Here is a 19,481-nt window from a genome sequence, read left to right as displayed (position 1 = left end):
AGAGGAGTCCCAGGGTACAGGTCATTGTTTTAGAAGTTGCCTGCTTGGAGCAGGGGAGTGACTCCCTCACTCCACGGGACTTTTCTTCGGTCCTTCTGGTGCAGGATGAAGACAGGGAGTCCCCAGAGCGTGCACACCATGGAAACTGTTGCAGTTGTTGACTTGGAGCTCAGGTTGCTGAAGAAAAGTGTCTCTTGTAGACACTTTGTTGCAGTTACAGCGTTTCTTGGAGCAGGCTGCGGTTGATCTGAGGTCAGAAGAGTCTGAAGTTGTTGCAGAGGATTCCTGAAGGAAACTTGCAAGCAGAATCTGCAAAGAACCCACAGGAGAGACCCTAAATAGCCCTGAGAGGGGGATTGGCTACCTTATCAGGTATGGACCTATCAGGAGGGGTCTCTGATGTCACCTGCTGGCACTGGCCCTCAGAGTCCTCCAGAGTGCCCCCTCACCTTGCAAAGCAAGATGGTTGAAGTCTGGGACACACTGGAGGAGCTCTGGGCACCACCCCTGGGTTGTGATGGACAGGGGGGTGGTCACTCCCCTTTCCTTTGTCCAGTTTCCTGCCAGAGCAGGGGAGGAGGGGTCCCTGAACCGGTGTAGACTGGTTTATAAGGAGGGCACCATCTGTGCCCTTCAAAGCATTTCCAGTGAAACCCCGAAACCGGTCCCAGGATGCTTGTTTCCGGTCCAGGGAGGACCTGGCCTGGCAGTTCGGGCTGGACTGTTCCCATGAGGAACAGGGTCAAGACTGATTTGCATATGGCTGGGTCCAAACTGGGGTGGCATGATGAGCAAAAGAATGATGGATTAAACCCAGATCTGTGACTGGGGGTGAGTGTTTGCATTGTCAGCACTCCATCCATCATCCTTTTGTGTTGCTAAAGTTGCCCTAAGTGGGAAGGGTATGCCCAGACGTGGGTCCTGTGCTCACTGTGCCACTGGAATCAAGCTAGCCTGGCTGATGAGGGGTGAAACCCCGAAACCGGTCCCAGGATGCCTGTTTCCGGTCCAGGGAGGACATTGCCTGGCAGTTCGGGCTGGACTGTTCCCATGAGGAACAGGGTCAAGACTGATTTGCATATGGCTGGGTCCAAACTGGGGTGGCATGATGAGCAAAAGAACGATGAATTAAACCCAGATCTGTGACTGGGGGTGAGTGTTTGCCTTGTCAGCACTCCATCCATCATCCTTTTGTGTTGCTAATACTCTGATTCAAACTTGACAAGTTGTAGGGCCCAGTTAGCAACAGGATTGTGTAACTGGAGCCAAGGAATTTTTAAAATAGCTCCAATGGTGGGTATGCTTATAAGATAAAAGTTAAAAGTCTGTGTGGGCCCTTTCTCATAAATCAATAACACTGGTGTAGTTCGGAATACAACAAACTCAGACAAAAGTTCAGCACCATATACTGTTCTAACTTGTTTACCTTTAATGACCATGGTGACTCGCACTGGACGGGGAAGTTCAAATCTAGAAACTTCCCATAGCCCCGGAATATACAAGCATGGATAGCCTCAGTTTCTTTTGGGGTGAAACAATCAAGGTTACTGGCAACATTTTGTGTTGTGGTATCTTATGTGAGGTAATAATCGTATGAGGGAGCGCCAGGTCCCAAGGAGGGTCTGACTGACTAGTCTCTAAATCAACTGGACACTCAAATCTGTTAGGGACGGTGTCAAAAGTCAAAGCACTAACTCTCTGGATTTTCACAGTTTTGGCAGGAAGCTCAGAAATAGATTGTTTGACATTACGAAAATAAAGACAACGTTTACTCTTCATTCTTACTTCCACAATCTTTTGATTTAACCCAAAAACTGAGTCTCTGAACTGGGAAGAGATTGAAAGTCGCACCAAGGAAGTTTTAAATTCATAACTCAATACTCAAGGGTTGCAAGGTTGGGATTCCAGCTTTCCCAAGGTTGTGCTCTGCACATAGGTCAGGACTCAACAATGTACATTCAGATGAAACTGAATTGTTCTTGATACAAGGTTGGAGGTATTCGCACTCTCAGGATTATACTCTGTACTTTGACTGACACTTGAAAGCACAACAATGTAAGAAACAAGGTTACATCAAGACACAAGACTGGAATCATTGCTATTTCCAAGGTTGATAAGAAACATGGATTGAAATTAGGAGACACTCCCAAAACAATCTAGAGACATGATTACGGCTGAAACACAGGTTGGAGTCGTGGGCAATCCCAAGATATACTAGAAAACACTATAATAGTCAGTTCAAGGTTGGAGTCATAAACACTTCTAACGAATGCCAAAAAACTCAGTAACACTAAGTTGAACATTAGAGGTACAGGATGATTCAAGAAATAGTCTTAAATTCATGGGCAAAGAGTTTGGAAAACCAAGACTTGATGACATTGTCTATAGGTAGAAGCAAGGACATGATAGGTAGGCCTGCAATAACTACTAAGACTAGTGTTCACTAACCTGGGAACAAATACTTAACCACAGAAGTACTATACAGGGGTACAGAGGCAGCAGGTGGGTCGTTAGTAGAAGTTAGAGATAAGGTAGAATTATAGCTTATGGAGGAGAGACCCTGATGCTTCTTGGGAGTCGGGATCTCAGAGTCATTGGAAAGGACGTGAAAGACTGGAACACCTGTGGTTTCTGGAAGACTTGGCAGATTGTGCAGAAAGGAGTTTTGTGCTAAACAGATCTTGGAGATCTGGGTGACACAGGAGGTGACTGCACGGAAGTTGCTTGTGCAGGACCTGACAGAGACTCATGCAGGTCCGGATACAGGTACCAGACTAAGCCCGATGCAAATTCAGAGGAGCTATTTACAGGGAGTGCAGAATTATTAGGCAAATGAGTATTTTGACCACATCATCCTCTTTATGCATGTTGTCTTACTCCAAGCTGTATAGGCTCGAAAGCCTACTACCAATTAAGCATATTAGGTGATGTGCATCTCTGTAATGAGAAGGGGTGTGGTCTAATGACATCAACACCCTATATCAGGTGTGCATAATTATTAGGCAACTTCCTTTCCTTTGGCAAAATGGGTCAAAAGAAGGACTTGACAGGGTCAGAAAAGTCAAAAATAGTGAGATATCTTGCAGAGGGATGCAGCACTCTTAAAATTGCAAAGCTTCTGAAGCGTGATCATCGAACAATCAAGCGTTTCATTCAAAATAGTCAACAGGGTCGCAAGAAGCGTGTGGAAAAACCAAGGCGCAAAATAACTGCCCATGAACTGAGAAAAGTCAAGCATGCAGCTGCCACGATGCCACTTGCCACCAGTTTGGCCATATTTCAGAGCTGCAACATCACTGGAGTGCCCAAAAGCACAAGGTGTGCAATACTCAGAGACATGGCCAAGGTAAGAAAGGCTGAAAGACGACCACCACTGAACAAGACACACAAGCTGAAACGTCAAGACTGGGCCAAGAAATATCTCAAGACAGATTTTTCTAAGGTTTTATGGACTGATGAAATGAGAGTGAGTCTTGATGGGCCAGATGGATGGGCCCGTGGCTGGATTGGTAAAGGGCAGAGAGCTCCAGTCCGATTCAGACGCCAGCAAGGTGGAGGTGGAGTACTGGTTTGGGCTGGTATCATCAAAGATGAGCTTGTGGGGCCTTTTCGGGTTGAGGATGGAGTCAAGCTCAACTCCCAGTCCTACTGCCAGTTCCTGGAAGACACCTTCTTCAAGCAGTGGTACAGGAAGAAGTCTGCATCCTTCAAGAAAAACATGATTTTCATGCAGGACAATGCTCCATCACACGCGTCCAAGTACTCCACAGCGTGGCTGGCAAGAAAGGGTATAAAAGAAGGAAATCTAATGACATGGCCTCCTTGTTCACCTGATCTGAACCCCTTGAGAACCTGTGGTCCATCATCAAATGTGAGATTTACAAGGAGGGAAAACAGTACACCTCTCTGAACAGTGTCTGGGAGGCTGTGGTTGCTGCTGCACGCAATGTTGATGGTGAACAGATCAAAACACTGACAGCATCCATGGATGGCAGGCTTTTGAGTGTCCTTGCAAAGAAAGGTGGCTATATTGGTCACTGATTTGTTTTTGTTTTGTTTTTGAATGTCAGAAATGTATATTTGTGAATGTTGAGATGTTATATTGGTTTCACTGGTAATAATAAATAATTGAAATGGGTATATATTTTTTTTTTGTTAAGTTGCCTAATAATTATGCACAGTAATAGTCACCTGCACACACAGATATCCCCCTAACATAGCTAAAACTAAAAACAAACTAAAAACTACTTCCAAAAATATTCAGCTTTGATATTAATGAGTTTTTTGGGTTCATTGAGAACATGGTTGTTGTTCAATAATAAAATTAATCCTCAAAAATACAACTTGCCTAATAATTCTGCACTCCCTGTATACAGGAAGCCAAGAGTGTTCCAGAAGTGCAAGTGTCCCACATGGAGGCTTCCAAAGGAACCTTTGAAGAGTCACCTTATAGATATAAACAGGCATGCTTAACAGGCAGCAGCTGCAAAACAGTAATTGACAACAATATCTACAACAGAACCCAAGTGCATACTGCTAAAAGGGCACATAATATCTGCATTAGCAAAGTGGATGAAACATGTATAGCAACACACACACAGGAGGGTCAATGGTTCAGACCTAACAGGAGAGGAAGATTAATGGAGCTTTGAGACAGAAAGGCTACACAGTAAAAGGAATGATGTGAGGCCAGCGAGTAATGCCCACTGTGCATAGGGCACAAGATTGAGTCATGATAATGTGATTTCACGAACGTTGTCATACTGCTAACATGAATCCTGGTGTGGAGTAGACAACTAGACTACAAACAGTTGAATCTCCACCAAACAAGAGTACTTCCTCTTAATTTAATGTAGTAAGTGGTTCCTTGTGAAGATGTGCTTATATTGCTCTGCTCCAAGAACGTATCTCCAAGATCAGCAGGGAACGTGCTCCCAGGGCTTTTTAGCAAGCATCATCTTGGCTAAAGGCGGGAAGAAGTTGCATACCACTAACATCCATGTGGTGGGGCCAAGGTCCTAACGCAATTGCTCTAGCACATTGGGGGGCAGCTAAAAATGCTGCTCCCTACATGTGGGAGCAATCCTTTCATCTATAAAATATGAAAAGTCTGCTTCCAGCAAGAGGGAGCAGTTTTCCTGTCCTCTGAGAGAGGACTTACACTCACTTGGCAGGAGCTGTCAGAATATCTGCCAAGTGAAAGCAAACTGCTATCTCCCAAGGGTGGGCACCTCGAGAGATAGGGCACCAGCCCTGGAGGGTGGCAATCCCCCAGGCCATTAATGGCTCTAGGAGAGGGCCCACACACCCTACTTTGAATTTAGATGGGCTGGCCCTGGGCTGGCTTTGGGAGGTGGTGGAGACACTTCTCTACAAATATCTAAAGCACAATGAATCAGCTAGGCCTAGGGAAATCACTTGTCTCAATTGGTACTACGGAGAACACCCTTCTAGCATTGTATAACTAAAAAGCAATAGCCCATTAAATGTTGTTGTGGCTCAGGGAATCTCCATTATCTGAAGAGGATCTTTAACATGTTTCTCAATGAGAAGGCACATCACTGTACCTTTTTGTCATGCAAACACAGATTCAATTGGATTACTGAGTGTACACACTCACATATGATTCCAATATTTCTACATGTCACCTCCTGATGCATGTCAACAGTCAGGTAATGAACCTTCACAAATTAACATGTGCAAAGCACTTAGCCAAATGATTGAACATCAATGGCATGTAAATCCCATTGTGTCTACTTACTGTACATCAATATGTCATGTCCTTCATTGCTTCTGCAATTATTCATGATAAATGACATGGAGTACCTGTTTATGGTATGTGTGACCCAACAAACAATGCTGACACACTCCTCTCTGTTGTACCACATTTACGGTAAACCCATCATATAAAACTGTTTTCCAAGAGGTTTTGGCATGCAAACATATGTGATGAAATCAGACATCATCCCATGAAGGCAGGCAGACCATGTATGAAACAGTAGTGCAAATGATATAACAAAAGTCCAATGTACACATGCTAACATGTAGGCACAAATACCGATGCTTACAGTGATGATAGCCAAATCTTATAACTGTACATTCCTGTTAGAAATGGGGTCTCTAGTTGGCAGAGGTATACACCCTTGTCCAAGTAGGGACCACAATCCTAGTCAGGGTATGTCACACACAATCCAAATTATCTCCTGTCTACCCTCTGGTAGCTTGGCACTGAGCAGTCAGGCTTAACCTAGAAGTCAATATGTAAAGTATTTGTGCAATAAATCATACAGTAACACAGTGAAAACACCACAAAAATACACTGCACAGGTTTAGAAAAATAGATAATATTTATTTGAATAAAATCAGGTTGAAACAACAAAGATCCAATAAGCACAAGTTGAAATATCACTGTTAGAAGGTATTATCCTGGTCCTAAGAGTCCTAATCCTTGAAAACAGCTGTCTCTTTGTTACGCACAGTACCTGGTTTGCATAAAAAGTAACAATGCCCGGAGACCGCAGAGGAGGAGATGCATGGAAAAATAAGGTGTGCATCGGATTTTCCAGGCAAGCACAGATTATGCGTTGTTTCTTTCCATGCTGCAAGGGGTTTGTGTCGATTTTCAGCACGCAGGCTTGGCTCCTCACTGAGATGCGGGGATCGCTTGATGCCTAGAGACAATGCGAGGAAAACCCTTGACGCCCTGGAAGTAGACACAGTACTGCGTCAATCCGGTAGGCAATGCATCAAATTTTCCATTGCAAGGCAGGCACTGCATCGAATTTCCATTCGGGAAGTCGGGGCTGCGTTGTTCCAGTTGGAAAAGCGGTGATTTCTCAGTTGCAATGAAGGATTTGCATTGATTCTGGTAGGCGGTGCATTGATTTCCGACTCACAAGGAGTTTCCTGAAGAGATAAAGGCGGTCATTACAACATTGGCGGTAAAAGCCGCTTACTGCCGTGCAGAAGACCGCCATCACACCGCCGCGGAATTCCGCCACAGCTATTATGACCCGCCAATATTCAGACACCCACAAAAGTCCGCCACACCAAAGGTCAGTGATAAACTGGCGAAAACAAAATCTCCACCGTCACACCAACAGAAATACTCCCACACTATCACAACACGAATCCACGCGGCGGTCTTTCAACCGAGGTATTCCATTGGTGGTACACACCGCCACGCTCAAAATACACACACTCTTACAAAACACTACCACATTGGACAATTCGAAATACACACACCTGATACACATACACACACCACTCCCACACACCCAATACAATATAAAACACACACCCACATCACCCACAAACCCCTACGACCACAATTGAGAAAGAAGCACAGAGAAAGACACCACCATCAACAATACTAGCATACACAGGCACACAACACCATCACCCACATAACTTCCACGCACCTCACACAACACCCCACTACATATCAGCACACTTATCACCCCACACATCACCCACAACACCCCATGGCACGGCAAAGACACCCCAGGTTCATGGAAGACGAGCTCAGGGTCATGATGGAGGAAATCGTCCGGGTAGAGCCACAGCTATTCGGAGCACAGGTGCAGCACACCTCCATTGCAAGGAAGATGGAGCTATGGCGAAGAATAGTGGACAGGGTCAACGCAGTGGGACAGCACCCAAGAAATCGGGATGACATCAGGAAGAGGTGGAACGACCTACGGGGGAAGGTGCGTTCCGTGGTCTCAAGACACCACCTTGCGGTACAGCGGACTGGCGGCGGACCCCCACCTCCTCCCTAACAACTAACAACATGGGAGGAGCAAGTCTTGGTGATTCTGCATCCTGAGGGCCTCGCAGGAAAGGCTGGAGGAATGGACTCTGGTAAGTCAAATCTTAACTATTACATCCCCCACTCTACCTGCATGCCATCACATACCCCCACCCTCACCCTCACCCCCATCACTCTAACTCCTCACAAATGTCCCAACATCACAAACCACACATCCCAACACCAAGCCCTGCATGCAACAACAAAGCATGGACACCCATCACTAAAGCATGTCCACTGCACATACCCATACACCCCCCTAAACCATCATCACACAAGGTCCCACACAGGAATGCAAGCACTGGGGTACACGGTCACCCACCCATTGCACACCATGCCACAAACAGATGTAATAAACATCCTTTTATACCCCTGTAGGACCACTACCCAACGTCACCAGACAGGAGGGTCCACACATGTCCACACCACCAACAGAAGAGGCCCACAGTGATGACAGCACCTCTGTCCAACTGGATCTAGATGACCAGCCCGGCCCATCGGGGACCTCGGGACAGTCGGTTCCCATCACCCAGTCACAGGCCACTACAGAGCTTCCCCCCTCTGGAAACACCAGGACAGCACCCACCCAGCGGGCCCATACCTCCGTCCCCAGGACACGTCAATCAGCAGTGTGTCCACCACTACAGGGAACCCAGGATAACCCACCACCCCAACAACAACAGGGACCTGGGGGCAGTGGCAGTGGGCACACGGTCCAGGGGACGGAGGCCCAGGAACACAGAGGAACAGAGAGGGCTGCTGTGCGACAGGGGGAGGACAGGCCAAGGGAACCCACTCTCCACGAGGCCCTCTCCAACATCATGGGAACCTACCACCACTCCCAGGAGACGATGGCAACGGTACTGGCCAAGTTTCAGGAGACCCAGCGACTGCAGGAGGAACAGTATTTGGGCTTCAGGGAGGAACTCAGAGCCATCAATTCCACCCTGGGCACCATCGTAGGGGTGCTGAAGGAAGTACTCAACACCAGGAGGGACACTGTGGCACTACAAGGGGCCCCTGACACTAGCCTAGACGATGAACTGCCCACCACCTCCGCCGGCGCTCGTGGACAGGAGGCACCGCCACAGGACACCCACACCAGCACTCCACCCCCTGCAGAGGAAGAACCACCTCGCAAACGGTCCCTGAGATCCAGGACAAAGACAGAGAACGATGCCAAGACCCCCGCAAAGAAATGAGACCACCCTGAATGTTATCCTTCTGTCCCACTTTGTCACCCTGTCCATCCTTAAACTGCCCCAGCTCCAGTTCCTATGCCCATTTGGGCAATGCACCTGTGAGACTAATAGACTGGACTCTGCCATGGACATTTCTCCGCCATCACCCCTCACCATTTTGCTACCCCCTCCAATATTGAGCACTTAAATAAACACCCTTAAAGCACAAAACAATCTGGAGTCAGTCTGTGATTTCGGAATAGTGTATTAGCAATTACAGTGTCAAAAAGCTCCTTCATTTGTAATGTCAACATACCTATGTCAGACAGCTGTAGTCCATGAGGAATCAAAGCAGATGTCACACTGTGGGACCCACATCTGTGAAATCGTAAGGGAAAGTGACAACTCAGTGACCATACACTGGGTGAAAACGACAGACAGTAGAGAGGTAGTAATGTTAAAGTACATGTAGTAGGCAGGTTTGTATTCTTACCTGTGTTTCACTGGAAATATTGCTCGATCACTGAGTCCCTGTTGTCCATGTCATCTTCTTCTACTTCCTCGTCTTCACTGTCCACAGGCTCCACAGCTGTAACAACACCGCCATCTGGACCATCCTCCTGCAGAAAAGGCAACTATCGTCGCAAAGCAAAGTTGTGAAGCATACAGCAGGCCACGATGATCTGGAACACATTCTTTGGTGAGTAGAATAGGGATCCACCTGTCATATGAAGGCACCTGAACCTGTCCTTCAGGAGGCCGAAGGTCTGCTCGATTATCTGCTGTGTACGCCCATGGGCCTCATTGTAGCGTTCCTCTGCCCTTCTCCTGGGATTCCTCACTGGGGTCAGTAGCCATGACAGGTTGGGGTAACCAGAGTCACCTGCAAATGGCGAGGGACAACTGTTAGACACACACTAACCTGTAGGGATATCACCAGACCCAGACAACCATTCCCACTGTCTTGCTTCCAGGTGCTCACCTAATAGCCACACACGGTGCCTCTGGAGTTGACCCATCACATAAGGGATGCTGCTATTCCTCAGGATGTAGGCGTCATGCACTGAGCCAGGGAACTTGGCATTAACATGGGAGATGTACTGGTCTGCCAAACATACCATCTGTACATTAATGGAATGGTAACTCTTCCGGTTTCTGTACACCTGTTCACTCCTGCGGGGGGACAAAAGCCACATGGGTCCCATCAATGGCACCTATGATGTTCGGGATATGTCCCAGGGCAAGGAAATCACCTTTCACTGTAGGCAAATCCTCCACCTGAGGGAAAACGATGTAGCTCCGCATGTGTTTCAGCAGGGCAGACAACACTCTGGACAACACGTTGGAAAACATAGGCTGGGACATCCCTGATGCTATGGCCACTGTTGTTTGAAATTACCCACTTGTCAGGAAATGGAGCACTGACAGCACCTGCACTTGAGGGGGGATTCCTGTGGGATGGCAGATAGCTGACATCAGGTCTGGCTCCAGCTGGGTACACAGTTCCTGGATTGTGGCATGGTCAAACTTGTAGGTGATGATCACGGCTTTCCTCCATTGTCGACAGGTCCACCAACGGTCGGTACACCGGAGGATGCCGCCATCTCCTCACATGTCCCAGCAGACGGTGCCTATGAAGGACAACAGCGAGCACAGAGTCAACCAACTCAGAAGTACGTACCCACAGCTTACACAGAACACGAATCATAATCCAAAATGTGGCCTGTATGTATGTTGAGTCTAGGCCTAGGTATGTGTGACGCAGTTAAAAGTTAAGCCATGTGGGCCCCTGAAATGGCAGCTGCCTGACCTCTAAAGTGGGACAATGGGATGTGAGGTAACTGCGCTGGCGTTGTACACTGTCGCGGTAGGCGGTCGAAGACCGCAGCGCAATGGTGCATTGGTTAACATTGGACCCTATGGGTCCCAGGAACCAATGACGATGTACGCCGGCGGTGACGGTACGCACCGCCGCAGACGTGACCGCCATTTTCTATCTGTTCAATCACTTGATACCTGATCTTCGACAGGACAGGACCTACACTGCAAGTGCTGCTGTGACCTCGGTCTGGAAGAGACAATGGCTCGAGTGTCCGGAGAAAGGGCCCCGCCTTCACATCGGAGGAGTTGGAGAAACTCGTGGACGGGGTCCTCCCCCAGTACACGTTACTCTACGGTCCTCCAGACAAACAGGTAAGTACATTGGGACCATGCTGTATGGGCTATGCCTGTGTGGATTGGGGTGGATGTAAGAAGGGGGGGAGATTGCGGCATGCATGAAACGACGGTGAGTGCATGTGCCACATGGCAAGGGTAGGGATGGGGGCCAATGACTGTGACGGTGCAGTTGGTAATAACTTTTCCTTTCCCCCTGTACAATTCATGTAGGTCAGCGCCCACCAGAAAAAAGATATTTGACGTGCCGTCGCCAAGGACGTCCGGACCCTGGGGGTCTACCACAGACGGAGCACCCACTGCTGGAAAAGATGGGAGGACATTCGCCGCTGGAGCAAGAAGACGGCGGAGGCTCAGCTGGGGATGGCCTCCCAACGTGGGAGGGTTGCCCGTCGCACCATGACTCCCCTGATGTTCAGGATCCTGGCGGAGGCATACCCGGAGTTGGATGGGCGCTTGAGGGCATCACAGCAGCCACAAGGGGGTGAGTACACTCTCATCCTGCTGATTTAGCGCGCAGTGGAGGTGTCTGGGTGGGGGAGGTGGGCTGTGGGTTTCCCTAGGCCAGGGCGAGTTTCGTAGGCAAGGTCCCTCCGTAAGGCAGGCCATGTGGCACCCCACCCTACCTCTGTAGAGTGCCAAGTACACCTAGTCATGCCCCTGTGTCATCCATGTGTGCAGATGTCATCCATAGACTAGTAGGCCATTTCCCATGGATTGAACAGTGGAGCCCAAGAGCGTGGCGTAGTGCAGGGGGCCTCTGTGTCTGTCGTGTCCGCCAACGGTAGTGGTAATGCATGCACTCAACATGTCTTTCTTCTGTCGTCCCCCCCCCCTTTTTGTGGTCTCCCTGTTCTTGTGTGCATTAGCATCATCAGGTGGAGGAGCAGTGACACCGGAGCACGAGGGGGCTGCATCCCACATGGCCATGGATGGCCACACTATGGACTCGGACTTCACCAGTGGGACAGAGGGCGAGGGGAGCTCCAAGGCGGGGACAGGAGCTGAGACCAGCGACACGGACTCGTCTTCTGATGGGAGCTCCCTTGTGGTGGCGGCAAAATCTGTGCCCCCCCCATCTACAGGTACAGCCGCCACCCCCCTACCAGCACCGCCCTCCCAGCAGCTCCTCAGCCTATGCCCCGTGCCCGCTCACCCTGGAGGGTGGGCATCACCTTCGCCCCAGGCACCTCAGGCCCTGCCCCTGTCACCCCTGCTGCCCTCAGTGAGGGGGCCATTGACCTCCTCAGGTCCCTCACTGTTGGGCAGTCTACCATTTTGAATGCCATCCAGGGTGTAGAAAGGCAGTTGCAACAAACCAATGCATTCCTGGAGGGCATTCATTCTGGTCAGGTGGCCCTTCAGCGAGCTTTTCAGACTCTGGCCTCAGCACTGATGGCAGCCATTGTCCCCATCTCTAGCCTCCCCCCTCCAACTACCTCCACCCAGACCCAATCCCCTGTATCCCAGCCTATCCCAAGCACACCAACAGACCAGCATGCACACACGTCAACACACAAGGGAAGCTCTGGCAAACATAAGCACCACACATCCCACAGGCACTCACGCAAACATCACACACATGCAGACACTCCAACATCCACTGCCTCCACTGTGTCCCCCTCCTCCTCGTCTCCCTCCTCCCTCCCAGTCTTGTCTACACTCACACCTGCATGCACTACATCTACAGCCACTACTGCCATCACCAGCACACCCACCATCACACCCCGCTCACGTGCAGTCATCACCCCCACTACCATCCACACGTCCCCTGTGTCCTCTCCCAGTGTGTCTGTGACACCACCTCCCAAGATACACAAACGCAGGCACACACCCACCCAACAGCCATCCACCTCACGACAGCCTCCAGCCCATGCACCTTAACCCAAAGTCAGCAAACGAACACCTCCTACAACAACAACCTCTTCCTCCACTCCCAAACCCCCTGCAGCTACCCGTCCCAGTGTCTCCAAAAAACCTTTCCTGTCCAACCTTGACCTCTTTCCCACACCTCCCCCACCCCATCCGTATCCTAGGTCCAGAACTAGCACCTCAGCCACAACATCTCCGGGATCAGTGGTGCCTGTAGTCACCGGAATCTGGAGTGCACCGGCCACCAGGGCAGCCAGTGTGGCACGGAGCCACTGCACGGACAGTCCCCCACCTGTGAAGCATCAAAAGTTGGCCAGTGCCCGGCGGGAGAGGGGGAAGACTCCAGCCACCAAAGCCACTCCCAGGGGTCCCGGTGGGAGTGTGGAGTCAGCTGCGACACCTTCCAAGGTGGGGAAAGGCCACAAGAAACCAGGAAAGTCTGGGAAGAGCAGCACGGCAGAGGAGACCGCCATCATCCCCGCTGCCCAGGAGGCCACCGCCATCATCCCCACATCCCCGCTGCCCAGGAGGCCACCGCCAACATCCCCGCTGGCCAGGAGGCCACCGCCATCATCCCCGCTGGGCTAGAGAGGACCGCCAGCACAAGCCCCGCTGGGACAGAGAGGACCGCCAGCACAAGCCCCGCTGGGCTAGAGAGGACCGCCAGCACTTCCCCGCTGGGTTAGAGAGGACCGCCAACACAAGCCGCGCTGGGACAGAGAGGACCGCCAGCACAAGCCCCGGTAGGCTAGAGAGGACCGCCAGCACAAGCCCCGCTAGGCTAGAGAGGACCGCCAGCACAAGCCCCGCTGGGACAGAGAGGACAGCCAGCACAAGCCCCGCTGGGACAGAGAGGACTGCCAGCACAAGAGGACCCCCAGCACAAGCCCCACTGGGACAGAGAGGACCGCCAGCACAAGCCCCGCTGGGTTAGAGAGGGCCGCCAGCACAAGCCCCGCTGGGCTAGAGAGAACCGCCAGCACAAGCCCCGTTGGGACAGAGAGGACCGCCAGCACAAGCCCCGCTGGGACAGAGAGGACCGCCAGAAGCTGAGTCACTAAAAAAGGAGCCCGCCGCCTCAAGCACCGCTGAACAGGGCCCCGCCGCTCCAAGCACCGCTGAACAGGGCACCGCCGGCTCAAGCACCGCTGGCCCATGAGCGCCAAGGGCACTGACGCTACTGAGTCCGTCACGATCAGGATGAAGCACTCTGGGCACCATGCCCCCTCCAGAACCAGTGGACAGATACATCCACTACCTCTGTCCTTAGCAGGATGAAGCACTCTGGGCACCATGCCCCCTCCTGAACCAGTAGAGACTGTCATCCACTTGAGAGACTGTGGCTTTGCACTCCCCAGGATTGAACAGTGGGCAACCCACCCACTGTATAGACTTGAGAGACTGTGGCTTTGCACTCCCCAGGATTGAACAGTGGGCAACCCACCCACTGTATAGACTTGAGAGACTGTGGCTTTGCACTCCCCAGGATTGAACAGTGGGCAACCCACCCACTGTATAGACTTGAGAGACTGTGGCTTTGCACTCCCCAGGATTGAACAGTGGGCAACCCACCCACTGTAGAGACTTGTGAGACTGTGGCTTTTCACTCCCCAGGATTGAACAGTGGGCAACCCACCCACTGTATAGACTTGAGAGACTGTGGCTTTGCACTCCCCAGGATTGAACAGTGGGCAACCCACCCACTGTAGAGACTTGTGAGACTGTAGCTCTGCACTCCCCAGGATTGAACAGTGGGCATGTGGCCCTCTCGTGGATTTGGCGTTGTGCACTCAACCGGCTGAGGTGCCCCCCCTTTCCCTCCCCCTGAGGTGCCTGTTTTCTTGCTCTCTGATGCCCCTGCAGTGTTCTCTCCGTCATGGTCAGGGATCTTGTGTGGGCCTCGCCCATACCGTGTGGGCCCAGTGTTCCACGGACTTCATTGGAGCACTACCTGGACTCATGAGCTTGGTGTACATTCTGTTTATGGTTTATATATATATATATTTTTGCCTACTTGATTTTAATATATTACAATGGTTACACTCATTTTCTTTAGTCTTTGCATTCTTCTGGGGGGGTTGGGGGTGTAACTATCATGTGTAAATATGTATTAGTGTGTGTGTTGTAGTGGGTGAGGGTGGGGGTGGGGGTGTTGCGTGTGTGTGTCCCTGTTTTTTCCCTCCCCCCTCTCCTGTGTCGTAGGTGCACTACTCACCGTGGTCTTCGCCGCCGGCGTTCGTGCTCCTGGTAGAGGAGCAGGAAGACTATCGCAGGGAGAATTTGGAGATCCGGCTCCATGGTGTCCTGGTTCCTCGTGGGGTGTGTAGAGGTGAGCGTTTTTCCCTTCGGAATCCTGTTTCCGCCGTGTTTTTATCCGCGTGAATCCGCCCCGGAAAAGGTGGCGGATTGGTAGGTTGTGATACTGTGGGCGGTACTTTGTCTTCTGCCTGTCTGTTGGCGGTGACCGCCAAGCTGTTTGCCTGTACTGCTGTGGCAGTCGGAGTGTTAAAGTGGCTGTCTATGTTGGCGGTTTCCACCACGGTTGTTATTGCAATTTTTTTACTGCTGGCCTGTTGCCGGTCTTACCGCCGCTTTAACACCGTCCGCCAGGGTTGTAATGACCACCAAAGTCTTTTTGGCCCTGAGACTTTAGAAAACAGGAGGCAAACTCAATCCAAGCCTTGGAGAGCACGTTTGGGGAAGGCAGAGTCCTTCTCAGTATAGTCAGTATAGTCAGCGGCGAGCAGGGCAGCAGGGCAGCAGTCCTTCTCAGCAAAGCAGTCCAGATGAGTCCTTCAGGCAGCCAGGCAGTTCCTCTTTACAGGGTGCAGGTGTAGGTCCAAAACTATCTGAGTTGGTGGGGTCAGAGACCCAGTTTATATACCTAAAATGCCTTTGAAATGGGGAAGACTTCAAAGAGTGGTTTTGAAGTGCACAAGTTACCCTTTTAGGGCAATCCTGTCTGCCAGGGTCCCAGTAGGGGGTTTGGCAGTCCATTGTGAGAGGGAAGGCCACTGGCCTTTGTAATGTAACTGTGAGGCCCACCACCCTTCCAGCCCAGGAAGACCCACTCAATATGGGGATGAGTGCAGGTGTGACTGAGTGTCCTGTGTTTGTGGTTTTCTGGACGAAATGCACAAGGCAGCTGTCAACCAGCCCAGCCCAGCCCAGATGTTGATTGGAGACAGGCTGCAAGGCACAGATGTTTTTTAAGTGCAGAGAAATGCCCACTTTCTGAAAGTGGCATTTCTAAAATAGTAATATAAATATGACCTGGTTACACCTTTCAGATCAGAATCTACTGCCCAAAAAGTAGATGAGGGCAGTCCTAATGCTAGTTTATGAAAAGAGCAGGCCTCACAATAGTGGAAAACAAATTTAGAGGTTTTTCCCTACCAAGACATATACAACAGATAGGTACATGTCCTGCCTTTTACCTACATTGCACCCTGCCCTATGAGTTACCTAGGACTCACATTAGGGGTGACCTATATGTAGAAAAAGGAGGGTTTAAGGCTTGGCAAGAACTTTAAATGCCAAGTCGAAGTGGCAGTGAAACTGCACAAACAGGCCCTGCAATGGCAGGCCTGAGACATAGTTAAGGGGCTACTTGGGTGGGTGGCACAATCAGTTCTGCAGGCCCACTAGTAGCATTTAACGTACAAGCCCTGGGTACATGTAGTGCACTTTACTAGGGACTTATAAGTAAATAAAATATGCCAGTTGGGGATGAACCAATGTTACCATGTTTAAGGGAGAGAGCATATGCACTTTAGCACTGGTTAGCAGTGGTAAAGTGTGCAGAGTCCTAAAACCAGAAAAACAGTGTCAGAAAGGTGGAGGGAGGAAGGCAAAAAGTTGGAGGATGACCACCCTAAGGCTGTCAGGCTAACAATTCCCTACTTAGCAAGTAGTGCTCTGTGACTGCACACAAAGGACAATGTAAACTGTGTCACATGCATGATGGCCACCACCACATGACAGACAATAGTGACCCATCAGCACTGTTGATACAGTTAAATTAGGTGGCCTTTTGGGTACAGATGCCAATATACTCTCTTTAGCAGACACATGGCTGAAAGTGATCTGCTACCTCATGTTGTTTGATGCTGGGGCTGACACACTGAAGACAAGTAGACTGTTGGGTACAAGTGACACCCACAACATGAAAAAAAAACATGAGATGATTGACCACTGTACTCAGCCATGTATCTGCCCAATAGAGTATATTGGTAGTGAACTGTACTCTGTTGTTTCCCTGGTCACTAGAACAATAGGCAAAGCACATCAGCATGTACCAACTACCATACCTACACTAATGATAACGCATCTTGTGTATCACACACAGGCCATCTCCAATATTCATGGGGAGATGGCTGACTCTAACACATCAACCTGGCGATGTAACAGGTAGAAATCTGCCCAGGACCCTTATAGCTGTAGTGCCGCCCTTATGTGCCCATCAAGCTTGGGGTAGGCCACCGCCAGTGTGCAGGCCATCTGGGGGGCAGGGTCTGGGTTGCACCCTGGCCATGTTTGGAGGACAGCCTCATTTGGGCCTCCATGATATTCCAGGACCTGCACCTCAGGTCTTCCTACCTTTTGAGACAGTGGATGCTCCATCAGCGATAGACCCCCAGGGTCTGCACCTTCTGGGCGATGGCTCTCCAATACCCTTCCTTCTGATGGGCATTGACTATTATGGATGCAATAATCAAATGACAAGGTTACAATTACACTTTTAAGGGTAACTGGTTGTTTAACACACATTTTGGAAACACCTAGCACAACCATTTAGTACTTGTCAACACACTACATGTGTGAAGCACACATGGTGATAAGTACATCACTTTTAGAGTCATCCGCTGTGAGAAAGTAGCCTCTTTCTAGCAAGGTTACCCCCATTTGGGGCCTGTTTGTGAGTGTTTGTCAGTGAGTTTTTACTGTCTCACTGAGATCCTGCTAGCCAGCACCCCAGTGCTCATAGTTTAATCCAATTTATCAGTGTGCTTTACCTGTCTCACTGGGACCCTGCTAGCCGGGACCCCAGTGCTCATAGTTTGTGGCCTATGTATGTTGTCAGTATGCTTGACTACGTCACTGAAGTTCTGCTAACCAGATCTCCAGTGGTTATGCTCTCTCTACTTACCAAATTTGTCACTATAGTTTAGTGACTCCATATTCCAATTCTGATAGGCACATTGGACCCCCCTTATAAGTCCCCAGTATATGGTATCTAGGTACCCAGGACATTGGGGTCCAGGAGATCCTTATGGGCTGCAGCATTTATTTTGCCACCCATAAGGAGCTCACAAAAACCTTTCTTCAGGACTGCCACTGCAGCCTGAGTGAAATAGTGCACACACTGTTTCACAGCCATTTTTCTCTGCACTAAGGGCCAGATGTAGGAAAAATCCAAATTGCGACTTGCAAAAGTTTGTAAGGTGATTGTGGCCCGCTACATACTCCACAACCTTGCCCTGAGGACGAACATCCCATACATTCCTGATGAGGTGGAGCTGGCAGTGCCACGGGGTGAGAATCCGGAACTGCCAAGTGAGGATGACAGTGATGAGGATGAAGGTGGAGACATGCAGGCAGATCTCATCAATCAGTCTTCACCTGAGTGTAAGTACTTGACGTACTGTGATTACTCAGACTGCATGGGCTACTGTACAGGCCATGATATGTTGTGGCAGGTATGTCTCTTACCGTGAGACAGGACATTTTATGCAATGCATCATAGTGGCAAGATTTGCTGGCTACATCAGACTTGAAGATGTCCCTCTCTTGAGCATCTCCTTTGATCTGTGCAGTCATATTGCACTGTTAGTGAAACTACAGAAGATTTGACTTTTCATGTTTCAAGAATGCCTTTGTGTCCCTAAACTCCTTGTATGTGACTTTTTACGTCCAGGTCTCATCCCCATGCCACCCTCAAGTGGACATTTCAGAGTTGTGTCATTGGCAGGTGCAAGTGGCATTTCTGACATGTGAATGGGCCATGAAATGGATCCAGGTACTGTTTATTACACATTTGGTTGCCCAGGCTGCATGTACAGTGGGAGGGGAGTTACCTGGGCTTGAGAATGGACCTGTTTGCCCTGGTATGTTTATCCAATAGTCTCATGTGTGTGGTCATGTGCCCTTGAGACATGCCATTGTGGCCCATTCTTGCATTCTCCCTTCACATTGTGTTGACAATATTACTATATATGCCCTGTATATAGCTGTCAAAGTGTTTCCTCAGTGCAGGCCTCAGTGGCTGTGCCATTACACTGACATAGATGAGTGACATGGCAGTGGATGCCTAACCATTGTAATAGGATGGGCCTCAGACTAGGGACCATTGTACTGGTCTCTGTCTGTTTCATGTGGTATGTAAAGTTGGATAGACATTTTTGCAGTTTTAGCATGGGATAAGGGTCATGCTGGGGACATTA

Source organism: Pleurodeles waltl, chromosome 1_1, assembly GCF_031143425.1.
Source record: "Pleurodeles waltl isolate 20211129_DDA chromosome 1_1, aPleWal1.hap1.20221129, whole genome shotgun sequence".
NCBI classification, from domain to species: domain Eukaryota; kingdom Metazoa; phylum Chordata; class Amphibia; order Caudata; family Salamandridae; genus Pleurodeles; species Pleurodeles waltl.
The sequence above is the reverse complement of the archived record's forward strand: the minus strand, read 5'-3'. Positions refer to the sequence as shown.